Source organism: Vulpes lagopus, chromosome 11, assembly GCF_018345385.1.
Source record: "Vulpes lagopus strain Blue_001 chromosome 11, ASM1834538v1, whole genome shotgun sequence".
NCBI classification, from domain to species: domain Eukaryota; kingdom Metazoa; phylum Chordata; class Mammalia; order Carnivora; family Canidae; genus Vulpes; species Vulpes lagopus.
In genome coordinates, this window is record NC_054834.1 from 78,404,911 (window position 1) to 78,430,011 (window position 25,101).

At 56.2% G+C, this 25,101-nt stretch overlaps 1 protein-coding gene across 3 annotated transcripts in view; it reads right to left on the reverse strand.

The window, feature by feature from the left end:
• Nucleotides 1-25,101, reverse strand: part of DAGLA (diacylglycerol lipase alpha) — a 61,756-nt gene that overhangs the window by 27,991 nt on the left and 8,664 nt on the right. Inside the window, exon 2 of one of the 3 annotated variants that reach the window (XM_041773767.1) lies at nt 1,737-1,865. The exons of the other annotated variants lie outside the window; for them this stretch is intronic. The gene's annotated coding sequence lies outside the window, so the exon portion shown is untranslated. The remainder of the gene's footprint in view (nt 1-1,736; nt 1,866-25,101) is intronic. 3 annotated transcript variants of the gene reach the window in all.

The following is a 25,101-nucleotide window of genomic DNA, read 5'->3' on the forward strand; positions in this document are numbered from 1 at the left end:
AGTCCAAGCCCCTCAGGCAGTGGTTAAGGGTCTTAGTCTCTGGCTGGCAGGCTGTACAATCTTGTGAGGGTGCCTTCCCCTCTCTGAATCCTGGACCAGAAAGATACTGTCCAACCCCTGGAGATCCAGGGCATAGTCTGATATAAGCACAGAACCCGCCTTCAGCCAGCCAGTTCCTTCTGGCTGGGGAGGAACTCCATCCCCTTCTCACACTGCCCCACCTTCCTTTCCTAACTCCCCCCAAAACTTGCTGTCTCCCTAAAACACCTCATGGGAAGATTCCATGCTTTGCTTACTCTAGTTCCTCTGCCAGGCAAAATCCTACTCATCTTTCCAGAGGAGCCAAAAGTCATGGCCTCTTTGAAAACCATCCCTGACAGCACCCACCCCCTAATCCCACTCTTCCCAGGCAGAACAGGCTACTCTCTGATGGGATCTCGAGACCTCTCACTCCAGCGTAGCCCTGGGCACAGTGTCGTATGGTAAACTTGCCAATTCCTCGAGGCCTGTCCCTGCTCTGGTTCAGCTGAGTCCCCTAAGGGCCTGGGTTTTACAGAGCCGCCCATCTTCCCACCCACTTTGTGCCCCTAGGGTGCAAACACATCTCACCTCAAATCCTCTCCTCCTGAGCAGCCTCAGTGGCCTGAACCACAGCTCCATCTCCCCGAAACAAGTTCCCCTTCAGCCAGGAGGGCCAGAGGGCCAGAGGTGGCTCCTTTCCCTTTTAGCTCTCACATCCTTGGCTTTTTGGTTAATGTCCCACCCCAGTGCCTCCCCTGACCACTGAAGGAGAACCATCTTCTGCCCCCCTCTGGCTCTCTTACAATCTAGGGCTTTAGTTTCTGTGGCTGCAAACCCAGGATAAGGCCACCCCTGAGGGCTATAGCAGGAAATGGTTGGGATGGTGTCATTGAGGGCTAGCACAGGCCCCGCAGATGGGGCCATCATAACCAAGCTCCTGCGGGGCTCACTGGGGCCTTTGTGGCAGGGTGATCTGTGACTGGGTGCTGGGGTCTGGGCCAGTGCAGCTGCCACCCATGGTTGGCTCCAGCTGGGCAGAAGGGGCTGGACTAAACAGGTATAAGCCTGGATAGGCTCACCTGCCCTTGCCGTGGGCCTTGGGGGGTTGCTGGTTAAAGGTCTCCTTGGGCTTGGCCCTGGGAGCAGGTTTTAGGGAGAAGAGCCCCTCCACGGTGGGTGCTAACCAGCAAGGTGCCAAGAGCCCCCAGGTGAGGGAGGAGGAGGAGGCCGTGGCTGTTGTGTCTATTCTCTGGAAGACCCAGGGCTGCAGGGAGATGGGAGTGGGGCCAGGTCACTGGAGCCAGGCTGAGCCCAGCACCCTCAGGAGACAGGACGACATGCTGCGGGAGGGCTGTGGCGGGCCATCTCCAGCTTCCAGGTCAGCCCACGGGACCTCCCACTTGGCTTGAGGTGGCCCCAGGCATACAGGATGGGCTGGAGTTGAGCTGGAACAGAGGGATAACCGGCAGGTCCAGGCCACAGGTCCTGCCATCAGGTGAGCACCTCCTGTGCCCCCAAGTTCTAGACTAGTTACCTTCCACCCTCACAGGTGGGAGGGGATGCAGGGTGACAGCTGCACTTGGTGCACAGGTTATAAAAACAGACCGTGCGTAAGAGCTGGCTATGCACGTACTGGCCGTGTGCCCTTGGACAGGTTACTTACCTCTCCATGCCTCAGTTCCTCCTTTCTCAGATGGGCTGAGAACAGTACCTACCTCAGAACTGTCACGGGGTCAGATGAGCCACACACTGTAGTGGCCAGCCAGTGCCCCTCCAACAGCACTGCTCCCAAAGGAGGTACTGAGGCTCAGGCATCACCCGACTCCTTCCGAGGAACAGGAGCTCTGCAGCAGGAGACACAGGCCATACCTGCTGCCACCCAAGACTCACACCTACTGTGCAATGGTGGCAAGAAGGGGCTCAGAAACAGTACCATCACCCTCCTTCGTGGGTGAGGATATGGGTCCAGAAAGGTGCCAGGGACTCCGGGCTTCCCCATGCATCCAGCTCTGCGGTGTCACCACCCCGGTGCTGGACACACTGTCCCAGAGTCCTGGGGCTGGCCCCTGCCCTGCTTCCTCATGTGCACCCCACTCGAACTCCTTACAAGAGATCTGTCTTTCACACTCCTGATGCATAGACGGGAAAGCTGGCCAGTCCACATGAGGTCCACCCACAAGAAGGTATCAACTACTTGTACAGTTTCCAACAGAGTCATCCATGGCTGGCTCTCCACCTCCCAGGGCAGGGTCCTCATTACTCTGCAGTTCGGCTGGCGAAAGACAGGAGACCTCAGACCTGAGCCCACCCTCCCTGCTAAGGCTGGAAATGGAGCCAGGTCTAGCCACATCTTAGAGCTGCCAGTCCTGGACCAAAAGCAGTGTCCCCAGGCCAGAGTGTCACTGCCCCTCCAGACCTTGGTTTCTTCTTCTGGAGAATGAGGAGCCTGGCCTACTGACAAGAGGCTCGTGTTTTTGTACTCAGATTAGTATTTACTCGATTTCACAACAAATGGCTCCATGTGCCTTACAGGAACCAGAAACAATAGAGGTGGAGAATAAATTTGAGAACAAAGTTCAGCAACAAAAACTAAGGAAATTAAAACAGAAAGTGAGGGGAATCCATTGCACACATGTAAGGAGACATAAAGGCTCTCACAGGAACTACATGTAACGTAAAGGCTCTCACAGGAACTATTATTAGACTCTGTGCTTCCTGGCAGCCAAAGAGAAAAAGGAAACTGGGTAGTCTGTAAGGTGCCTTTTAGCTCTGCAGGGTACTTTGATCATTAGTCCTCTGAGGGGAGGGCCAGGGACTCCCCCCTACCCACAATGAATGGGATTCCCCACTTGAAAGGGCTGTGCAGGGACACCTGGGTGGCTCAGTGGTTGAGCATCTGCCTTCAGCTCAGGTCGTGATTCTGGGGTCCTGGGATCGAGTCCTGCACTGGACTCCCTGCGGGCAGCCTGCTTCTCTGTCTGCCTATGTCTCTCATGAATAAATAAATAAAACCTTTAAAAAAAATGTTAAGAAAAAAAAAAAAGAAAGAAAGAAAGGGCTGTGCAATGGGAAGGTACTCCAAACAAGGTGAGAGGGACAGACCCCTGCTACCTGCTTGGCTCTCTTGGTCTGATTCTGATTGTGTCTGTGTTGGAGGCCTGAGCTGGTCTAGTCTGGGTGGGGAAAGGCTTCTGACCTGGGGGGATGACTACAGGGTGGCTGGGCCCCAGGGAGGCCCGAAGGGTGAGTGGTGGCCAGAGGCTCCATCCTAGCTGGGATGGGCTCACCACTGGGACACCCTCTTCCCTAACCATGTGGGCAGATCACTCTGCCCTCTTTATCAGGGTCCCAACCCCTCCATGGGGTTCATGGCTCAGCTTCATGGCTAGTTAGGGAGCTAGTTAACCTCCTGCTCACTCGTGTGGCTTCCACGAGAGCACCTGTAGAGGGAGGGGATCAACACATAGTAACCTGGTTCTGATTTCCTGAAACTGCAGGGCGGTTCCAGGGTGTCAGGATGATGGGGAGGAGATAGCTCACCTGTAAGGAAGGGTCCCAGTCATTTCCCTTCCTCTGGCATTTGTCAGTTGCCTACCACATCTTGGGCCTGGTCTAAGCCCTTTGTAAACCTAACTCAGTCCTCAGAACAACTCTAGGAGGTCGGTACTGCTATTACCTGTATTTTACAGATAAGGAGATGTGATCTGCCCAGTGACACATGGCCTAGTTCCGGAGCCAGTGTCTTTGCCACCACACGCTGCTTCTGAGGAGCAGGCCTCAACTAAATGCCCGCTTCTGAACCCAGAAGCTGGCTTCAAACCCCGTCAGAGAGTGAGTAGGTGGGGGCCCTGGAAGCCAGAAAGAAGGCTCTGGGACTCCACCTGGCTGCAGACTCCTGGTCACACCACCACGTGGGAGAGGGTGGCTACTGGCCTATTGTGCAAATGGGGAACGCTAAGCCCAGGCAAGTCCCTTGTCCTGTCTGGAGGTGGGCAGGCTGTGCAGCCAGGAGAGATCACAGAGTTAACGCTGTAAGTGTGGTCTCAGTCCAGCCTCATCAAGCTGTTACGCCAGCTTTACAGATGAAGAAACCACGGCTCAGGGAGGTGCAATGTCTGCCCAAAGATCCCGCAACAAGGAGCTGGGATCAGGAGCAGTCTCCTTGAGTTGCTTGAAAGGGAAAAGAAAGAAAAAGAAAAAAGTCTGTGCCTCCTTCCACCAGAGTCCTCATTCCTACACATAGACACAAAGACCCACCTGTTCCTGCCACCTCGAATGCCCCTTCTCCCTCTCAGGTCTGCGGCCCCACAGAGAGGCTGGGCTCTGGAAGGCTCAGGGAGGAAAGAGCCGACAGAGGCAACAGAGTGAAAGCACATGGGGGCTGGGGGCTGCGTGTGCCACCAGCCTGTGCCCAGGTGTGTGCTACCCAAGTTAGGGCCCCAAAAGCTGTTGCTTTTCATGCCTCAGCTGTGCCCAAGCAGAAGGCAGAGCCGAGCCTGCCCAGGGCTGCGGCCAGATTCAGCACGAGACGGGCCCTTACATGCTCAGGCCTGGGGACTGACATCGTCAGCCTGGGGTGGCAGGGAGTGGGATGGACACCACTGCCACTTGTCCCTGTTGCCCCCAGAGCCCTAGACTAACAAACCCATCTCCTCCCTCCCCCTCCCTCCAGGCTGGTACAGCAGTGAAGGGGAGGCACCTCCTCCACCCCTCCCTATGGCCCTGGGAGTGGGGATGACTGTTCTCAGTGGAGACTGAGGCTCCAGGAGGTTGAACCATCTTCTCACACCAGTGTGCTTGCTGGACAGGGCCCTTGGCCCAGAGTTCAGAGAATAAAAGGAGGAGCCCAACTGCCAGAGGTCCCGACTGCTAGCCATTCTGGTCTGGGCCTAGAAATCACCACAACAATGATCTTAACACCCAGTCGGGTTTTTTAAAAAGATTTATTTATTTGAAAAAAAGATTGATTTATTTGAGAGAGAGAAAGTGTGCACATGCACATGAGCAGAGGAAGGGGCAGAGAGAGAGACCGAGAGAGAAAATCTGAAGCCGACTCCCTGCTGAGCATGGAGCCTGATGTGGGGCTTGATCTCACCAATCCTGAGATCATGACCTGAGCTGAAACCGAGAGTCTGACACTTAACCGACTGAGTCACCCAGACGCTCCAACACCTGTTTACTTTCTTAAAAATTGTTAAATAGCACTTATTACATGCCAGGTGCCTTAGCAAGGAGTTCACAAATATCCCCTCCTTTAATTTAACCTTAACCCAGTGAGGTAAGTGCTAATCTTACTCCATTATAAGGTTGAGGGAACTCAGGCCCAGAGAAGTTAAGTAATTAGCCCAAGGTCACTTAGTAGGCAGCAGAGCCAGGCTGTGAAGCCCCAGGCTGCCCTCACAGGCCTCTTGAGAAGCCTTCATCAGGGCTCCATTTATCACAGAGGCTCCAGCTTCTCACGATGCTAATTATTTTCCACTCTTCTACAACAAACAGGATTTGCCATCTGCCACCAGCCTGGCCTGTCACTGACACCAGCCAGCTCCCTGGGAATCAATTGGGGCCTTTGGTCTCCTGCTAGTTGCTCTGGGAGGGCAACTGGCTGCTGGGGAGTGAGGAGGGAGGGCTTGGGGCCTCCTCCCACTCCACAGCCCTCCCCTGCTCCTCTCTCTGTTGGAAGGTTCACACTAGGACCCACTCAGTCCTGGGCCCAAAGGCCCTGTTTCCAACAGTAGAAAGGGGTTCCCCAGGTTCTGTTTCTGAATTCCTCCTCAGGCTGTTTATTTTCCTGAAATTAGGAAAGGGCCCTTGCCCCACATCCATTCTTACACCTGGGGTAAAGGTACCCTGGGGTGGCTGCATCCAAGCCCCAGGCCAGGTCCTCCTGCCTGTCTGGTAGTGGTGGTGGGGGGGTTGTTTCCATTCAGGGGAGTCCCTTCCCTACAGTGCCCATGGTCCTTCCACGTGCTCTAATGAGCCTTTCCCCAGCTCTCCTCTGGAACCTTTCCTCCCTCATACGCAAGGGACCTGGAGGGAGTAGACAACCAGTGAGCCCACCACCACTGCCTCCCCTCGAGCCCTGGAGTGAATCCCGATTCCATCCCTTCTAGTTGTCTGTGACATTCACCTCTCTGAGCCTCGGAGTCCTCATCTGCAAAATGGGATAGTGAGGGTACCTGCTTTAAAGAGAGTCACCAGGAGTAAAAGAAGTAATACATACAATGCACTCAGCTCATAAAAAGTACTAGTTGCCACTGTTGTTCTTTATTAATCATGTCTTCTGAGTGGTCAGAAGACACTTTCCCTCACTGCACCAAGCCCCTGCCCTCACTGGGGTGTGGCAGGGGTGCTAACTTCTCTGTGACCTAAGACAACCCTCCTAAACTGGGAAGGCCCAGCTCTCTATCCCTGGCCACCAGGCCAACACACACCTACCCTCACCCTTGCCAACCTACATGCTGCCCTGCCTGCCCTCTCCTGGGAGCCCCACCTGCTTGTGCTGAGGCTTCACTAGCGGCCTCCTTTAATCCATAATGCGCCAATGAGGTGGAAATCACCATCCCATGGGTTAGCTTGTAGCACAGAGCTCCACCCAAGGCCACGCTTCTCCTCTTGCTAGAATTCCCTGCATCTGTGTCTGAGTTTCAGGATGTCCCACTGCTCAAACTCAGGATGCCCCAAGCCCATCCGTCCAGTCCAGCATCCTATTCACTGTACCTCCTGCTCCTCTTTGTCCAGCCTCCTGCAGGGGCCTGTGTGAAAGCCAAGACACCCACGGCCCCCACGGCCCCCTCTACCAGGCTGCAATGCCCTGGTCTAGCTTCTCAGAGCTTCCCGGAGAGGAGAATCCCTGTCCCAGGTGCATTGACAACACCTCTGAGAGGAATTAGCACTTTCTACTTCATTAGAGGTCCTCGGTGAGGCTGTTAACGAGAATGTTAAGGGGGCATACCCAGCCTGACACCTCGCCCCACACCCAGCATACCCTACGCTGGCATGGTCCTGTTGCACCTTCTCAGGCTGCAGACTGCATCTCGGCATCTGGCCTGCACTGGGGAAAATGCCTCCCAGAGTCTGCATGGGCCACGGATCCATGAAGGGGCCGCCTCCGTGGGTGGCATGGTCATCTAGGGCACAGAGCAGCTGCTTGGGCTATCAGCTTTCACTTCTACCATTCCCTGGGCATCAAGGAAGCAGGCAGGCATCAAGTGACAATGTAACACTAGCTCTTTCCCAGGGGAGATGTGCAGAGTTCCCAAATGTAACAGCAAGAAGCCAACATCCTCTGCCCCCACCAAACGTGGATGGAGGTAGCATGTGGGGCTTTGAATTGTACCTAGGCCTGGGCCCAGGCCCTGTGCCTATGTGGCCCTCCTCTCCTGTGTCCAAGGACTCTCCCAAGTGGGGTTCTGGAAACCCTCGGGGACCCCCAGATCAGGGGAAGCAGCCATAGAAGACAGGGCTGGGGCTGCATGGGGCTTGCATGCTACATCAGAATTGATGTTAGCTGTTTTACATATTGGGGTTCCTTGTAATATTTTATTAAAACGAAAACGGTCTCAGTGTTAAAAAACATTTGAGAGGCACTGGACAGGATGACCTCTCAGGTCCACTAGGCTTGACTTGTAGAATTCTACTTGGCTTTGGTGTATAACGGCCAAGGAGAGCACCTCAGGGCCCCAGGCAGGAGCCCGAACTAGTTTCCTGGCCTGAGCCCTGAGGGCAAAAGGGGTCACAGAAAACCCTGCTGTGAGGCAGCTCTGGCTGAGGCCTGTGGCTGACTCTGCTGTCCTTCAGACAGCCCTCCCCTGCAACCATTCCACTCCCCACCGCCCCCAGGCGCGACAAAGCTGAGCCCAAGCACCAGTTACCCCAGGCCTCCAAGGAGGGGCAGGGGTCAGAAGGTCCTCTGCCACCGGATGGAGGGCAGGGCTAGACCTGCTTTTGCCCTGATGCCTCTCCTCACTCAGATGTCCCACTGAGCCACAACCTTCGGAGCACAGTGCAGGAACAACTTTCCAGGGCAAATCAACTACAGAACCAACCACTTCCTCATTTGTAAACCGGGATGGTGATGACAGCACCTCCCTCATGGGGCTGCTGTGAGGACAAAGTGAGTTCAAAGCTGTAAAGTGCTGAGAGCAGGGAGATGCTCGGTAGCATTAGCTACACATACATACAGTTTAGAGTTTTAATTAAATCACCCCCCTCCTCAAAAGCATATTTTGGCTCTGAGATGCCCTTTAAATAAGATTAAAACTGTCAACTATTGGCTATAAGCTCTCCACCAACCACTGCCCCTTCTGTCCCTGCCCACTGGACAAACTCATTTCCTGCTCCTGACTTGGCTCTCATCTCAGAACTGAGCAAGCCCAGGGGTTTCCTCCTCTCCAGATGGCCCACTTACTTCAGGGGCCCTTCCCTAGTGAGACTCAGGTCCTGTCCCCAATTGGCCATAAGCGTTTGGCCTGCTTGATCAGCCTCTGATGGGCCAGTGGAACCAAGGCCTGCATTCCTGCAGGCTCCTGGTGCGTCTGCTTCACCTTCTCCATTGTGTGGGTGCTCCCAGAGAGAAATCTGAGCCTTCCCCTGCCTCTCTTCTGGCCTGGGGGCTCTGAGCAACAGTCTGGAAATGGGGTAAGCCTGGGAGAGGAGCCCAAGCCCCCATTGTGGGGGTAGCCACATCAGTTACCTTCTCTGCTCAGACCTGGGCAGGACCAAAGGGCCCACTTTGTATCTGGGTAGGTAAAGGCTCTAAGAGAGCAGGGGCCTGGCAGGCTTGACCTCAGACTCCAGAGTCTGGCATCACTTTCTTTCCCAGAAGACTCACTCTGAGGGCCTAGGGCCCTAACCTTGTCACACTGTCACTTTTGTGGCCCCTGCTTCCCTGCCTGCTCCCTGAGTGTGGTGGGAGGTGGAGCTGGGGCTGCCTACCTGGTGCAGTCCTGGTGATCCCAGGCTGGGACTGCTGCCCTCCTGGCTCACTTCACACAGACACAGCAGGGAGGTAACAGGCATCTGGTAGGGCCTCTTCTCAGTCATCGGAGCGGGGGGGGGGGGGGGGGGGGCAGGTGTCCACGGCCCCATTAACTGCCTGCTACCAGTAGAAATGAGGCAGGCTTTTCACTGACCCATGCTGGCCCCAGGAAGGTTGGCAAAGATCCTGGGAACTCCAGGGATGAACCTTTCAACACAGAGCTGACAGCATGGAGAGACACCAGCAGGGCCAGGCACCACGTGCTAACAGGATGCCCACCTAGGGCCATGGGGACAGACAAGGTCCTGGCCAGACTGGCAGAAGCCAAGGCTCCTGCCAGGCAGAAAGTGGCACCTCATCTCCTCCAGGGCTTGAGGATGGCAGTGTGGCAATGCCTGCTCTCTTGGCAGGCCCAGCCCTTCACCACTCATCCCAGAAAGGCTCTGGAGTGGGGGGTGGTAGTGAGGGAATCAGGGAGAGCTAGGGGACCTGAATGGGGGGTGGCCTGCGTCACAGCTCCTGCTGACTTCCCCACCCTTGGTGGCCGGTGATTGCTATAAATACCACTCTTACCTCTGGATGTTGCAGAGGTGACCTAGAATCGTGGGCTCTGGGGCCTCCTGGGTGCCCCTTCCCTGCCAGTGTTAGACTGAGCCTGTCTGACTAGAACATCCTCACAGCCTGGGAGCCCACCAATACTGGCCAGGAACGGGAAAGCCCCAGCACTGAGGGAGACAGCTATGGCTTCCAGCCCCGAGCCTCCCAGCACCAGCATTCTACCATTTTATGGCCAGTGCTGAGAATACCAGGTCCCTGGAGAACAAAGGCCTGGCCAGCCTGTAAAGGAGACACGGTGCCCAAGGCTGCACACTTGGCCCCAAGATCACCCACCTGTGGCCTCCAGCTCAGGGGAGAAGGCTCCAAAACCATCTGACCCTGGGCTCCCTCTCCCACTTCCTTGGTCCCACTGTGAGGCCAAGATTCTACCTGGTTTCCTACTTTCTCGTCACCCTAGAAGCCTCCCCAAGTGGCCTGATGGTCTCTATTAGAATGTGGGGCAGTTGTTTGTTCTTTCAGCCGCGAGCATGCTTTGAGAGCACCCATTTCTCCATGATAATCCTGTGACAGGCTCAGGTCCCCAGCCCCCAGCTTGGCTGACCAAGGGGCACAGGGCAGGAGGTGGCCCCTAGGTGGGCAAAATCTCAGAGCTGACGCCAACCCCACAAAGGAGGGAAAACAGAGGCTCAGAGACATTTGTCTGCTGGTCAACTCCCCCCCCAACCATCTCCAGTCTCTTCACTTAGAAAATGCTCCCCTTCTTCCACTGGCCTTCCTGCCATCACCTCCTCCTAGGCCGCCCTCACTGATCATTCCCCAGTGCTCAGGCCTTCTCTCTGTCCCTCACACGGCCAATTGTGCCCAGGCCCTCCAGCTTCCCCTTGCCTGGACATGCTCCCCACCCCTGATAATCTCTGCATGACTGGCTCTGTCCTGTCAGTCAGTCCCCAGCTCAAACCTTGCTCCTCTGACCTGCCTGCCCAGTCTCAGGTGTGCTCATCCTTGTTCCTCTCCATCACCTCAGTGTCCCTCCCGCATTCTCCTCTGGGCATTCACCGGTATCTAGCACTCTCAGGTTTACTGTCAGCCTGTTTACTGTCTTCCCCTTGCCAGGATGCTGCTCCTGAGGCAGGGGCCCTGCAGGAGGCGGGAACCCACGGAGTCCCTGCTACCCCAGGAGGAGCTGTGTTCAGCACAGGCGGTGGGAGCCCATGGAGACTCCAGCCGAGAACCCAGGGCTTCTGCCTTCCAGCCCCATGGCCCACTCCACACCATCCACTGGCCCCACCTGCTGGATCCAGGCTCTATCCTGAACCACCCTCCCAGCAACAAGTGCAGGGGGCCTCCCTGGTGCCCGACCACCACGCCATGGGTGAGGCAGGGAGGAAATGTGGCATCTTCATTTCACTGATGCAGAAAACCACGGCAGGGGGATGCCTGGGTGGTTCAGCAGCTGAGCATCTGCCTTTGGCTCAGGTCATGACCCTGGGATCTGGGATCGAGTCCCACAGTAGGCTCCCTAGAGGGCGCCTGCTTCTGCCTCTTCTTATATCTCTGCCTCTCTCTGGGTCTCTCATGAATAAATAAAATCTTAAAAAAAGAAAAAAGAAAACTGGCAGGAAAGGGGTGCTGGGTGATTTGCCTGAGTGACATAGACAACATCAGAGCAAGCTCATGACCCGTTTATCAGGGAGGTCCTGTTGCCTGAGGGGCTCCTCTTCACCTCAGAGCCCCATCCTCCCTGCACACCTGCAGGAGGGTGACCGGTGGCGCTACTCTCTGCAAAGCATGTGGTGTGTTGGGGAGGAAGGGAGCACCTCTGCAGGATGGTGCTGAAGAAGGTCACTCAAGCCCTCTCCCAGTGCCAGGGCTCCCCGGGGGCCTAACCCTAACCCTCGTCGCCCACAGCCCAGATCTAGCCTGCCTGGTTGTCAGCGAGACTGGAAGGAGGATATGGCTTTCCCTCCTAGAGCCTCAGCATCTTCATCTGAAAACAAGGTGAGTGACCAGGTCACTTCTAGTTTCCCCAGGACTCGCTTGGTTATTCCCCTGAATGCTCGACTTCTGAGGCTCTTCCATCTGGCTTAGGAACATGATCCCTCGGAAGTGTCAGAAAGTACTGACAGTAGCACCTCATGGCTGCCCTGGGAGGTAGACAGGCCTGAGCCACATGAGAGCCCAGTGGTTTAAGAGCACCAGCCTATGAGGTAAGCCGGAACCAAGTTCAAAACCTAACCAGTCATTGGCTTGCCCGTGACCTAGTGACCACAGATAATCTCTGAGCTTGGGCTCCTCCTCATACAATGCAGACATGAATAGGGCTGCCTCCAGGGCCACTGGAGGAGCAGATGGCTTAAAGGACTTGTCCTACAGGTCCTCATTCTGCCTTCCTCCCCATGACCCTCATCTGCTCTCTGCCAACTTCTTAGGAGCGTGAGAACAAACAGGAAGGAACAGGGGCTTCATGGAAATAAAATTCTATAAAAAGCCTTGGCAATGGGATGACTTCCCCTGAAGACAAGAGCACCGGGCTTCTACATCCTTGCCTCCGTGGGCCTTATGCTAGGTTCTCTCCTCCTGGCTCATGCAGGCACAGCCCCAGAGGGCCCTAAGGCAGGAGGCCGTGGTGTGTGGCAGGGGCAGCCAGGATGGTGAGGGGGCTGGTTTCTTGACCTGAGGCCTCCTGTGCTGGCTCTTCCATCCCCCTTTCCACAGAACCTCCTTTCACCTCTTCTGGGCCTCTGGAAGATGCATGAGATCACGTCTGGGAAGCACTCAGAGCTCCCCAGAGAGAAAAGAACAGAGGGATCCAAGGTGGGATTAATTATGTATCAATGTGCTCGTTTATTAGCACTTCGATTTACTGCAGGGAGCAGAGTGGGAGACATGTGGGGCCTGGTGTCAGAGAATCCAGGCTTGGTCCTGGGCCCAGCCACTAATACATGTGGGACAGCCACAGTCCTTTGGACCCTAGTTTCTGAGTTTTGTGAGTAAAAGTAGGACATAGACAGGAGCTTCTTTCCCTGCAAACGGGGGAGGGGGAGTCGCCAGCTTCCAGACCCATAGCATCAGGGTGAGGGGTGACAGCCGGGTGCCACACACAATACACGTTACTGCTGCTGCAGGAGTGGCATGTGGGGTACAAGTCCTGAGGACTAGACTATCCTGGGGTGGGCACCCATCCCTGATCAGCAGCAGGAGGGAAGGCTGTGCAGTGCCAGGCGGCCACAGAGACTTCAGTTACAGGAGACCAACAATGCCCTTCCTCTGCATCTGTCCACCTCCCCGGCTAAGAGGCAGAGGGACCTGAGCCTCCCATGGCCAAGAGCCAGACACACTGAGCCAGCTCACCAAGGGCCAGGATGGGAGTGGCCAGGCAACGTCCTGCAAGTTGTGCCCACCTGGGAAGGGTGTCCCCAAGCCTGAGTGAGGACACTCTCTGGGCTGCCATCTGTTTACAGAGCTCTTTGCCCATGGAGGGCACAACATGGCCTCTTGGTGACAGCCTACTTGTCCCCACAGCTTGTCTGCCAGGTACCAAGTAGTAGAGAGACCATGGGCGAGGGCAGTGGGTTTGCTGAAGGCCCCAGTGCAAAGCAAGGTGGACATCCCATGGCATGCTAAAGTCCCTCACCCTCAGGGGACCAGAGCCACTCTCTAGGCTGGCCATAGGCAGGACTGCAAGGAAGGAGATACAGACTTCCTACTCAGCTAATATAGGCCTCTCCCTGGGATCCCAGCTGCAGTGGAGAGAGGGCTCCCTCTTCCCTGGGCTGCCAGATACACCCTGCCTCTGTCTTCCTAATCCATTCCTGTCGGTTTTGAGGACCAGGCCCATGGCCTCAAAGAGGCACCAGCATATTCCTGGTCAGTGACTGCCCATGTAGCAGACAGCTGTCAGACCAGGGAGAGGAGGCTGGAAGCCTGCTGTCAGGAGAGCAGGCAAGAGGCAGGCCCAGGGCCCAAGAAGAAGTCATCAAGTTCCTGGGGCTGATTCATCGGAAAAGGGGTGAAGGGCAGGGTGGGGTGGGGATTGGCTGAGTCTAGGCAAGCTCTCCTCACTGGGAGGAAGGGTGGGGGCTGCAGACAGCAGCAGCACCAGGAAGGAAGGAGGCAAATGTGCCTATGCGAGACACTCCTGGCTTGGATCCTGTGCTCCTGCCCCAGTCACACAGAAGTCCCACTGATGCCACCTCTCACCCCCACACTCCCACACCAGGGCCCAACATAAGGGCTCTGGGGACCTCTTCTGCTGCTTGCCGACTGTCCAGCTGCCACTGCCACTGCTGCCCTGGCATGCCAGGCATGCCAGACCCAGCACTGCAAAGTCACATGCTCCATACGGGCAAAGCCAGGCGCTGCTGGGGACAGCAGAGGGCCTGGAGGGCGTGGCACTTAGGGACAGTGCAGACCTCCTGGGTTGTGCAGAAAAGCTGGAAGCCCAGAAGAGGCAGGCCACCTGCCTGCCACCCTCACTTCACCTCACCTTCCTGAAGGGCAAATCCCTGGGCAAACAGTGAGCCAGGTGTAAGCAACACAGCAAATACAGGGCTGGGAAAAGCAAACACTCCAGGCCACCACTCTGCAGGGCCTGCTGCCCTACAGGATGGCACTCGGCTGCTCACAGTGGCCATGCCTGCAGCTGCTGCTGAGGCCCCCGGGAGGATCCTGAGCATGAGGTGAGGAGGAGGCAGCAGCAGGGGCCAATGCACAGGGCACAAGTTGTCAGGGAGCTGGGCTTCCCATGCTTCGTGCCCCCCACCCAGGCTCCATGAGCCTTCTCTAAGGTACAGGGTATGTACCCCAGCAGGAGCTATGCTGAGCAAGGTGAGGCTGACCTGGGCCTGGAGGCTCTGCCTGGCTGTGTCCTGGCTGGGTGACTCTGAACAAGTCTCAGGACCAACAATGCCCACATGAGTGACCCTTGGGAAGGTAAAATGGGACCAGGCCCGTGGGGGAAACACTTCGAGCACAGTTTGGCACAGACAAGGGTCTCACTACACAGATGCTCTGCCCAGGGTCACATGGATGTAGGGTAGAGGCAGGGCAGGTCACAGAACATGGGGCAGCACTCTGGAAACCTGGGCACCTCATCCTCCAAGGGCATATTCAGCTACTACGTGACTTCCTGGCTCCAGCCTCTACTTCTCCAGGGGAGGCCGCTCCAGTAGGGGCTGCTCCACCAGCCCACAAGTAGCGCAGGGAGCAAGGTTTCCCCTTGCAGACCCCACCCTGAGGTTGAACAGCACATGCTGATGAGGCAGCTTGCCCTTCATCGGCTCTGCTTTTTTTGCCACAGCCAAGTGTTCTGCAGGGTCAGAGCCCTTCATGCCTCTGTGCCTTTGCACAGAATGCCTTTTCAAATCCTGCTCGCCTGGAAACTCCTCCGCCTTCCAGAGCTTAGCCCAAATACTGGAGCTCCTGTGAAGCCTCCAGAAGCCTGCCTAACCCGGAAGCAGACCTGATCAGTGTCCTTCCATTCCTCTCCTGAGTATCTTGGCTCCTTGCTATGCTGGCAGCTCCTAGAGGACAGGACTACACCTTCTGCCTGTGTTCTTGGCACCCAGCTCAGGGCCTGGTGCTTAGGAGCTGATCAAAAAATGTCAGGCTAGGCCCTGGGCCTGCTCCCCTGTTCCTCTGAGATCATGCTGCTGCTGCTCGTTTGACCAGAGACTCAGCATGCAGGAACCAGGGCAAGACTAAGCTTTCCCAGCCAGTGGATGGGTGCTTGAGATTTCCTTTCCTTTGGAAACTGTCCCTGCTCTGAGCACCTAACCTCACCCACAGTCACAGGTGGCTTTGGGGGCTTGCAGGCTGCCACCCCCCCACCACACCCCAGCTTGGAGAACAGAAACCAGCGTTAACAGGAGGGCTGAGCAAAGGGAAGGGAAATGCAACTGGCACTGCAGGGAGAAAGGGAGCTGCGGCTGCCATCTGCTGTGAACAAGATGTTTGGGGACACGCACTCCTCAGTTCTGAGGTCTCCTCGCCAACTCATGGAGGGTGGGCCGCCCCTCTGCAGATGGGAGCCAGTGGCTTGGCCAAGCCTGAGAGGTGCCAGAGCCCTCTCCTGCTCACTCGGACCCCCTAGCTATGTACCCCCTCTGACCTCTTGCAACTCAACCTGACCACGGGGCCAGGAAGGCAGCCCAGGACACGAGCCATACTGTCTCTTCCAGGGAGCCCCCCTACAGGCTCTAAGGAGCCAACTCCACAATAATGGTGATAATAAGCGTACAATTCCAGCCTGACTACCTGCTGGAAGGCCCAGTCCTGGGAACTCTGGGCCATCATCTCACCTGTCCCATCACCCTGGAAAGGGAAGAGGGTAGAGGAGACAGAGTCCAAGGGAGGCAAAGCCCTGTCTTGCTCCTCACTGCAGAAGTACCTGGCCACCTAGGCATCAGAAGAAGGTCCTGTTCTCTAATGCTGGGGACTGAGTAGACAACAGGAGAACATCTAGGTATGCAGGAACCTTCAGGGCCACTGAGTCATATATAATCATTTTAGGGAGGAAGGTGAGGGCCAAAGATGCAGATCCCAGCCTCAGGCAACACTGAGGTCAGCTGTAGGCTGGGAGCAGAACCTGGAACCCTGCCCTGCTGTCCAGCTCCTGTACCCTTGGCAGGCTGCCAGGCAGGGCCATCCTCTGTCTTTTACAAAGTGCTGCCCTTCGAGGGCTGAAGTGTGCTGGCTCTGCCTTAAGGGCTCATCATGGTTTAGGCCAGGCCTCCCCTGCACCCTCCCTGTCCATGCTGCCTGCTCAGGCCACAGCCAGGCAGCCTTGGTGCTTCCTTGCCCTCCTGGCTGTGCCCCTAGCCCTGTCACTCAAGAGGCTGGGCCCACAGGACACATTCCTTTCCTGGGCTCTGCCCTATGCCGGCTCGTGGAGGGATTAGTGTGGCCAAAGCGGTTTAAGTGGCCTGTTCATCAGATACACTGGGGCTGCCCATGGCACCCAGCCAGCAGAAATGGCTCCATTTCTCACCAGGCCAGGCAGTGGGTAGAGGGCTGAGAAGTCTGTCCGCTGAGACTGAGCTGTGCCAGGGTTCCAAATGTCACCCTGTGAACCTCAGCCCTGGCAACCTGGCCCCTGGGGGCTGTCAGCCCCCGCTACTCCAGCCTGGAGAGGTTGGGGGGTAACCCTTCATCCCATCAACAAAAGGGAGGCAAGGACTCTGGGGCAATCATTCAGAACTGTACATCCCATCCCACCTCCAACCCAGCCCGCCCCACGCAGCTCTGCTGCCACCGCCCCCACAGGCCTGCTCACAAGGCGCACACTCCACATTTCTATCCGCATTGCCCTCCCCCGGTACCCCCACACACACACTGTAAGTATGACACCTCCACCCCACTGCCAGCTCTCCACTGAGGGCGGCACCAGCAGCTGGGGCCGAGGAGGGCCCCAAGATGTGCTCTAGGGCATTTGTGGGCCTGGAAATCTCACACAGACTTATGTGAATTCTTCTGGTGGTAGGGGGGAACAGCCTACAGTTTTTTCCCTTTCTTCAAGGGTCCTTGGCCCCTGGCTGGGTCACTGTGCTGGCCCCACTTCCTGCCTCCCACAGCCCCCCCACCCTGCGCCTGTCTATGAAGTGCCTGGGGATCAGGGGAATCAATGGCTTCTCTATTCTCTGAAGGGAAGGCATTTCATCCTGGGGAGTTGGGGGGTACTCTTGCAGGGAGGCAGGGAGCAGCCCTGCTGGTGCTCAGCTCCCTAAATGTCTCACCACTCCTCCTGCATTAGGATGTACAGTTGCTGTGCTTAGAGAACATAGGGTCTCCCGCTCTGTGGAGGGCCTGCTTCCCCCATTCCTGGGACTCCCTCTGTGTGAGCTGCGGTGGCAGCTACTCAGACACCTTCACAAGTAACTCCCGCCTAGACTGTGGCACAGCCAGGCCGGGGGTGAGTCAGCCAGGGAAATCCCAGCCCAGCACCCGCCACCCACCGCTGGGTGACAGTTCTGCTGACACCTACGGAGTGGGGCGCCCAGCCCGTTCCAGCAGAGAACGAGAGGAACACCCGGGTTCCCCTACCCCCAATTCCCTTTCCCTGAGAGGGGAGCCTGACGGTAGTGGTGGCAGCAGGGAGGAGTCACAGTGCCAAGGAGCCCTGCCACAAGGCTCTGTGGCTTCTCAGGCCTCTAGTCCCTTATCTGTGGCATGGCAGTAGGAGAGGAGTTGGGAGAATGATCTCCATGACCCCTGCCAGCTCTTGCCTGGTACGTGTCCCCCCAACCACTGGGTATCCTGCTGCCAGGGCCTCAGCACCCCCGGGATCTCACCAGGTGAGGGTCATGGACACCCGCACCTCATTCCTGGGAGGCTCTGATTTCTAGGTCCTGCTGGGCACCCCCGCCACATGCTGCCCTGCACCTCAAGAAGGGCAGGGTCAAAGCCCTCCCGGAGAAGTGAAAAAGGTAATGAGAACAAGGCCAGGAGAGGACCAGCGTGAGAGCCTGAAAGGAGAAGGACAGAAAGGACAGGCACAAAGGCTGCTCCCAGCAGGACATCCTGTCCCTCAAGAAACTGGGCCAGATCCCCACAAACCAGCTAGACCGGTTGGTGTTAGTGGCCACTTCGTTGCTGCAGGCTGCCTGAGGGTGCAGGGGATAGGGTGTGTGAGATCCCTCCCCTGGGGCAGCTGCAGCCTGGATCTGTCCTGTGAGACATCCTGGCCAGTGCCTCCCTGTCTATCACCACCCACCCTATCTATCGCCCCATTCCCTTCCAGCCTGACTCCTGCCCAAGGGGGGCTGCCTTCTCAGCCTAGGAGAGGAGAGTGAAAGAACGGTAATGTTCTGAGCATGCCCCGATCCCTGCCTCAGTGGGCTCCAAGACCAGGGCAGACCAAACTCAGGGCCTGAGAATACCAGCTGGGGCTTCAGATGCACCAAAGAGAACCTCTTAAGGAGCTTCTTGGGGGGCAACTGGGTAGCTCAGTCGGTTGGGAGTCCAATTCTTAGTTTTGGGGTCGTGATGATGTCATGATCTCGAGGGTCATGGAATGGAGCCCCATCTTGGGCTCTGTGCTCAGTGAAGGGTCTGCATGTCCCTCTCCCTCTGCTCCTCCCCCCACTCATGTACACGCTCTCATGCTTGCTCTCTCAAATAAATAAATTAAAAATCTTAAAAAAAAAAAAAAAAAAGGAGCCTCTGGGGATCAGAAAGTGGAGGTGGCAAGCCCTATCCCCAAGGAACTCACAGTGCAGAAGGAATCCCATATGCAGGCCAGAGGCTACAGAGCTGTGAGACTAGAGACCCTATGGTGGAGACACCTGTCAGCCCACGGTGGATAGAGAAGGCTTCCCAGAGGTGCTGGAGGCTGAACAGATCACTATCAGGAAGAAAAAGCCAGGGAAGTAAGGCTTGCTTATTCTCTGCTGTCCCTAGAAAGCCTCCCAGGACCCCTGAGGCAAATGCACCTTGTTGCAGACCCCAGAGACAATGCCTCCCTCACCTTTGCTCTGGCAGGGCTGTGTGTTGAGCACCACTATTAGCTCCCAACTTCCTGCCTCCAGAATGCTGGCAAAGCTGATTTCTACAGGCTCCCTGGGCCAGGAGAAACACATTCTGGGGGGCTGAACAAAGGACAGGACCCCCCTCCACAGGTGGGGACATGAAACTCAAGCTCCAATTGCCCCCCTTCACCCCCCACCACTGTCACCCTCCCACCCTGGCAGTGCTTCCCCTTCTGCAGGATTCTATCTAAAGCCTGGGCTTCGTGCACTTGCTAGGCAGGAAAGCTGGTGGTGGGACAGGCCCAGAAACCCATCCATTTCTTTGAAAGAAGACTGAAAAAATGTGGCCACACAAATCCCAGGAGTTTACTTAAATGTCTTTAAAAAACAAATGGCCTGAATGGATTTCTCCCACCATCCCTCCGCCCTGAGTCACTCACTGGAAACAAGCAGCTGAAAGGGCCAGAGACTTGGGGGTGCTGGGGCTGCCGGAAGCAGGGTCTTGGCCACCATGCCAGGCAGGGGGCACTGGGATAAAGGCAGCTCTGCCCAGGAGCAGCTGGAAAGCAGACACCTGACACACAGGCACCAGGGGCTACCCAGGGGCTGCAAGAGACCAGTAGCAGATTCACGACTGTCTGGTGCCCTCTGGCACTGGAGGCTACACTGTTTCCCAGCACCATGGGTCCCCTCCCTCCTGCCGCCCTTGCCTGGAGGTCCGGCCCTGAACAGCTGCTTCCGCAAGCTGGGACACTAGGCAGCTGGGACAGACAGGTGGGGTCTTCTTGGACAGCATGAATTGCTTTAGAAAACCAAGCAAGGGGACAGGAGTGGGAAGGCACGTGACTCTCCACAGGTTGGAACTGGAAGGGCTTTGGGGGGGGGGGGGGGCGGGGCGGGAAGCGGATGCGGAATCAGAGCTCAAGTCTCTGAGAATCTTAGAGATGGAAACCCTAAGCCCAGGGAAGCACCCTGGCGTGCCCAAGGTCAGCCCAGCTATGCATCTTGTCCAGGGTGTCCAGGGCAGGAGGCTGCATCCAGACCTCCATGCAACCATGACTTCCCAAGCACATCCTATGTGCCAGACTCTGGGACTGAGGTTTAGGCATCCAGGTAAGCCCTTGATGAAAAGTGAACTCTGCCAGAGGCTTGCAGGCTGGGGGGGGGGGGGGGGGGGGTTACCCACCCCTCAGCTTTCCCCTCCCTGTACCCCTTGCTTGAATTGGAGAGCTGCCCTTGCCACTGACAGGGAAGACTCAAAGCAGAAAGGAAGTAAGAAAAAAGAGAGGGGGGGCAAAACAGTGTGAAAGTGTGAAGGACTGGGGGTGAGGTCACGGCCTGGGGGTAGAGGGGAACTGTTGTGAAGGTCAGCCCAATAGGTAGGTCAAGCACTGTCCTGGGAGTCCGGGCCTCTCACTGGCAAAGGTCACCTGATGATCCTGGGCCACACATGCTTATCTGTGTCTACTTTCTTCTTTCTTTCTTTTTTTAAAGATTTTATCTATTTGTTCATGATAGACATAGAGAGAGATTGAGAGAGAGAGAGAGAGAGAGGCAGAGACACAGGTGGAAGGAGAAGCAGGCTCCATGCTGGGATCCCAGGACTCCAGGATCACGCCCTGGGCCAAAGGCAGGCGTTGAACCACAGAGCCACCCAGGGATCCCCTACTTTTTTCCTTCTTATCACCAAATACATGTTCTCTGTAGAAAACAGAAACAAAAAATAGAGAGAAATAGAAGTCACCATGATCCTCCTAGGAAAATGATTAACTATTAACATCCGTCTAGCTTTTCCTCTGTCCAAATATGGGATCATTCTGTACCCACAACTTTTTTCCACTGAGTAGAGAAGGTGAACGTTTCTCCTCATTAAACATTGTTCCGGCCCAATCTTCCCTCGTCGTTGAGGAGGAGGCCCCATGCGTACGTATACTTGAGTTCATTTGACCAGTTCCCCACTGGGGGCTGTTTTCCTCTTCTGGATGTGAGAACCCCACCCCCCTGCAGCTGGGGCCAAGGCAGAGCAGCTCTAGCCACTCCAGGACTGTGCTGGAGCCTAGGGCTAGCACATCTAGCACTCCTTCCCCCCTGCACAAGGTGGGGAGGGCTGGGGAGTGGGGGCCCTGCTCTTCTCCACAGCTCTCGAGCAGCGAGTGAGTCCCACTGCCTCTCAATGGGAATGGCAGTGAGGAGGTGGATAAATGCAGATCCCCAGGCCCCATCCAGAAATTCTGAATCCAGTGGTCTGAGGTAGGGCCTGGGACCTGTATTTGGAGCAAACCCCACCATGGCCAGCCACAGGAGCTTCTGAGGCTCGGACTGACCACCACTCAGAGAAGCCCTGTTCTGGAAGGCGAATCCCAGCAGTGCTTCCCTGACTGCAGGAGGCAAAAGAAGCACCTTGGAACTGCTTAAACTGCAGGTTCCTGGGCCCCATCCCCAGAGATTCTGAGTTGGGGGTGTGGGGACATGGATTTTATACCACTAACCTGTTCCTAGGTGATGCTGCTGCTGGCACATGGGCCATACTCCAGAGCACTCATATAAACCAAGAGGGCACTTTGCCTGCAGGGATGACTACAGCTAGCTCTACAGGTCAAACACCTCGTTCTGGCCACGCGAGGTGTGGTCTGTGAGCCATATCAGGAGAAACAGATCTGGGACCCCATCCAGCCTCCAAGGGAAAGCTGCATTTGCAAGCTCCCCAGGTGATCTGTGTGCCCATTAAAGAAGCACCATGCTGAGTGTTAACAAGCCAGCATCCCACACCATCCTCCTGACTCTCCTCAGAAGTAGTTCAATGATTTCCCTGATTCTACAGGTGCAGCTGAGAGGTTAATGACTCGGTTAAGTTCTTATACCACAAGGAGGAGATGTGGCAGGAAGTGGATGGCCCAACCTCAGAGCCTGAGCTCTTAACACTGCATCCCAACACTCCCTGTGGCTCCCCAGTTGAAAACCCACCACCCAGGTGGGCTCAAGCTCTCCACTTCCCGGGCAGGGACCTCAGACCCACAGCTCTCCAGCTCTCCCCAGGAAACGGTGAGCCTGGGGCCCACCCCATGTGCTGTGTCTACACCCGTGTTCACCCCCTCCCAGTTCACAGTGCATTCTGTCTGCAGCTGAGTCAGAGCTCAGTGCCTGGGTGGGGGTCCAGCCTTCAAAACCCCGCTGGCTCTGGAGACAGTCAGGGGCAGGAAATGGGAAGTGAGGCGGAGGAACCAGGAACTCAGTTTGGTCTGAGGCCGGTCTTTTTTCACAGCCAGACTGTTCTGTGTGCCTTTTGAAAGGAAGTAGAGAACAGCTGTGCTCAGCCCAATGAGGTCGGCCTCTTTCAACCTTCCAGTTGCTGCCATTTCCAATTACAACTTCAGAGGGCTCCTGTAATTTATACATCCCAGGATGCACTGTTCCAGCTGCTTTATGATGGGCGTTTGTTACACCATTAAGGTTAAACTTTTATAAAGTACTGAGCAGGTGGTGGGCTGGGTGCCCGGCTTAGTTACCGCTGCCGGAAGCCTGCTGAATGGGGTTCACCTGGGGAAGGGAGGGGGCCTGACGCTCTAAAGAGGCCAAGATGTGGAGAAGGTGGCTCCAGAGAACAGGGGCCCTCCATTAGCCTGTTCATCAAACTATACAGTAGAGCAAGAGCAGGAGCAGGCAGGCAGCATGGAGAAGGATCTGCAAGAGCTCAACACTACTGGCAGGGGCATGTGGGGTGAGAGGAACAATCCTGTGTGTGCCTGAAAGCTGCCTGCCAAAGCCAGCAAGGCGTGGGGTCTGAGGAGGTAGGTGGCTGCAAACCTACAAACGGCCTACATGTGGGGAAGGACAGGCCTTCCTGGCAGTGGGGGAGGCTGCGCTCTCAGCAATAGGGTGGCCTGCTTTTGTAGGAACCTGCTCTTCCCACGGTTCAGAGGGTCCCCAAACCTGATGTGAGGTGGGAAAGCAAGAAGGGACAGTCCAAGAGCAGAGGCTGGACAGGTAAGGGTCTGAGTCCAATCTGCTAGCTGTGAATTTATGTCCTGTAGCAGGTCCTCTCAATTCTCTAAGGAAGCTGAGGTCCTGGACCTGCCCCTCTGCTGTAAAATAAGAGGGCCTCCCTCCCTCTGCCCCGAGGGCAGAGCCTCGTGCTGGGCGAGCCCGTCATCACTGTTCTTTCCATTAAATCAACTACTCTACACAAAGAACTCAGTACTGTGCCCCATAGAGAGGACTAGCCACATTGCTCCTATTCCATCTGTAAAGTCTGTTATAGGTTGGTCCCTTGCCTGGGAACTCCAGGAGGACGAGGTGGGAATTTTCTCTTATTCTTCTCAGCCCCAGTTACAAGCTTAGCCTGCAGCAGGTGCTTGACAAACAGCCCAGAAAGAACCGAGTGGACAGAGGTGGAAAGCTGTCCTCTATAGCCTGGCCCCTGTCCCAGGGAAGGAGGTGGAGGAGGACCGAGTTCTTTTCAAAGGTATGAAACTGGAGGAAACTCTTGACAAATTCCTTGACTTCCCAAAAGGAAAGAGATTCCAGCTGTGGCTGGTTTTCTAGCTCCAGGAAACTGGGGTTGACACTGGCCTTCTCCTTCTGCATGTCCTTGAACCGAAGAGGATTTGCTGTGACTGGAACCTCAAGCCTCAGTTGGGGCTTTGGGGCTCCATACAGTGGGCTCCCCTCAGCAGCTGTGGCCACCTCCTGCAGTCCCTAGAGTGCCTGTCTGCCCGGCAGGCTTCTGGGGCTGGACGTGTACACTATGGGACTCTGGATTTGTCAAGGTTGCCAGCGTTCTTGGCTGAGAGGCCAAGTTGTGGCCCCCACCCTCAGGATGCACAATATGACCCCCAAGCCAGCTCCCCACAGCTGAGTGGAACTGGAGGGGCTGAGAAGCCACCACTTTGCACAGGATGGTCAGAGGATCTCCGAGGAAAGACACCGGCTTCCCCCCAAAGGCCTTGGGGGAGGAAAAGATGTACTAAGAAAAGCAGCCAGAAGGACGAGGTGCCAAGGGGAAGGAAACCAACCCAGGAGAGGAACCAAAAGGAAAGGGGATGGGGGGCGGGGGGAGGAGCCAGCTGAAAAGAGGGTTGGGGCAGGAACAGGGTAAGATGCCAGAGGGAAGATGGGTCACTGCCAGCCCTAAGAAGTGGCCCAGAAGTGGGAGGGGAGTAGGGGAAGCCCAAGGGGCTGGCCTGCATCTCAGGAGCGATGCTAGGGTTGCCTGGCTGCAGAGGAGAGAGGGAGCGGCCTCAGCATAGGGAGGGTCCTCTGAGCTTAGTGCCCACCTCAATTGACCAAGGAGAGCTGAAATAATCAAGATAACCAATAACAGCACAAAACATTTATTGAGGATCTACGATGTTCTTGGCACTGGGCAAAACTTGCAGGGTGGTATCTCATTGGATGCTGACAGCAGCCCCATGTGCCATATTCCATTAGAGCCCCCATTTTCGAGATGAAGAAAGTGAGGATCAGAGGTCAAGTGACCTGCCCAAGCAGTAGTGGATTCAAATAAAGCTCCATCTTTATGTTAAGGTCCATGCTCACAGGCCTATGCCATGCTAAGTTTAAAGAGAGAAAGAACGAATCAGAGGTGGATAATCAAAGGAACTGAAGGGTGGCAAGGTCTTGGAGACCAGTGGTCCTGAGGGGTGACAGGTGTGGACTGGGAGACCAGCCCTGCAGGGTGACTGGGTGCCCATTGCTGAGCCGGGACGGTCCCCTCTGCTGCTGGGCCCAGGGCAGCCTGCTTGAAGCTGCCGCAGGCCAACTGTCCCAGGGCAGCATATGCGCAGGGGCGAGGTGGGAGTTGGATAAAGGGCAAGCTTGGGGAGCCTGATGTAATCCTGGTTGCAGAAGGCCCAAATGAAAAGTGCAATAGTACAGTCACCTAACAGCAGCCCTGCCACAGTCTCCAGCAGCAACACCAGGCCTGCCTTGCCCAGACCCACTGTCTCAGACCTCTGCCTGCCTCTCCAGGCCTGGGGACCCTGACAGACTGCACCGTGTTACCCAGGCTGATGAGAAAATAGCGGACTCCTAGCCAACGCCCTGGGAACCCTGCCACGGGGAGGCTGACAGTCTCACAGCTTT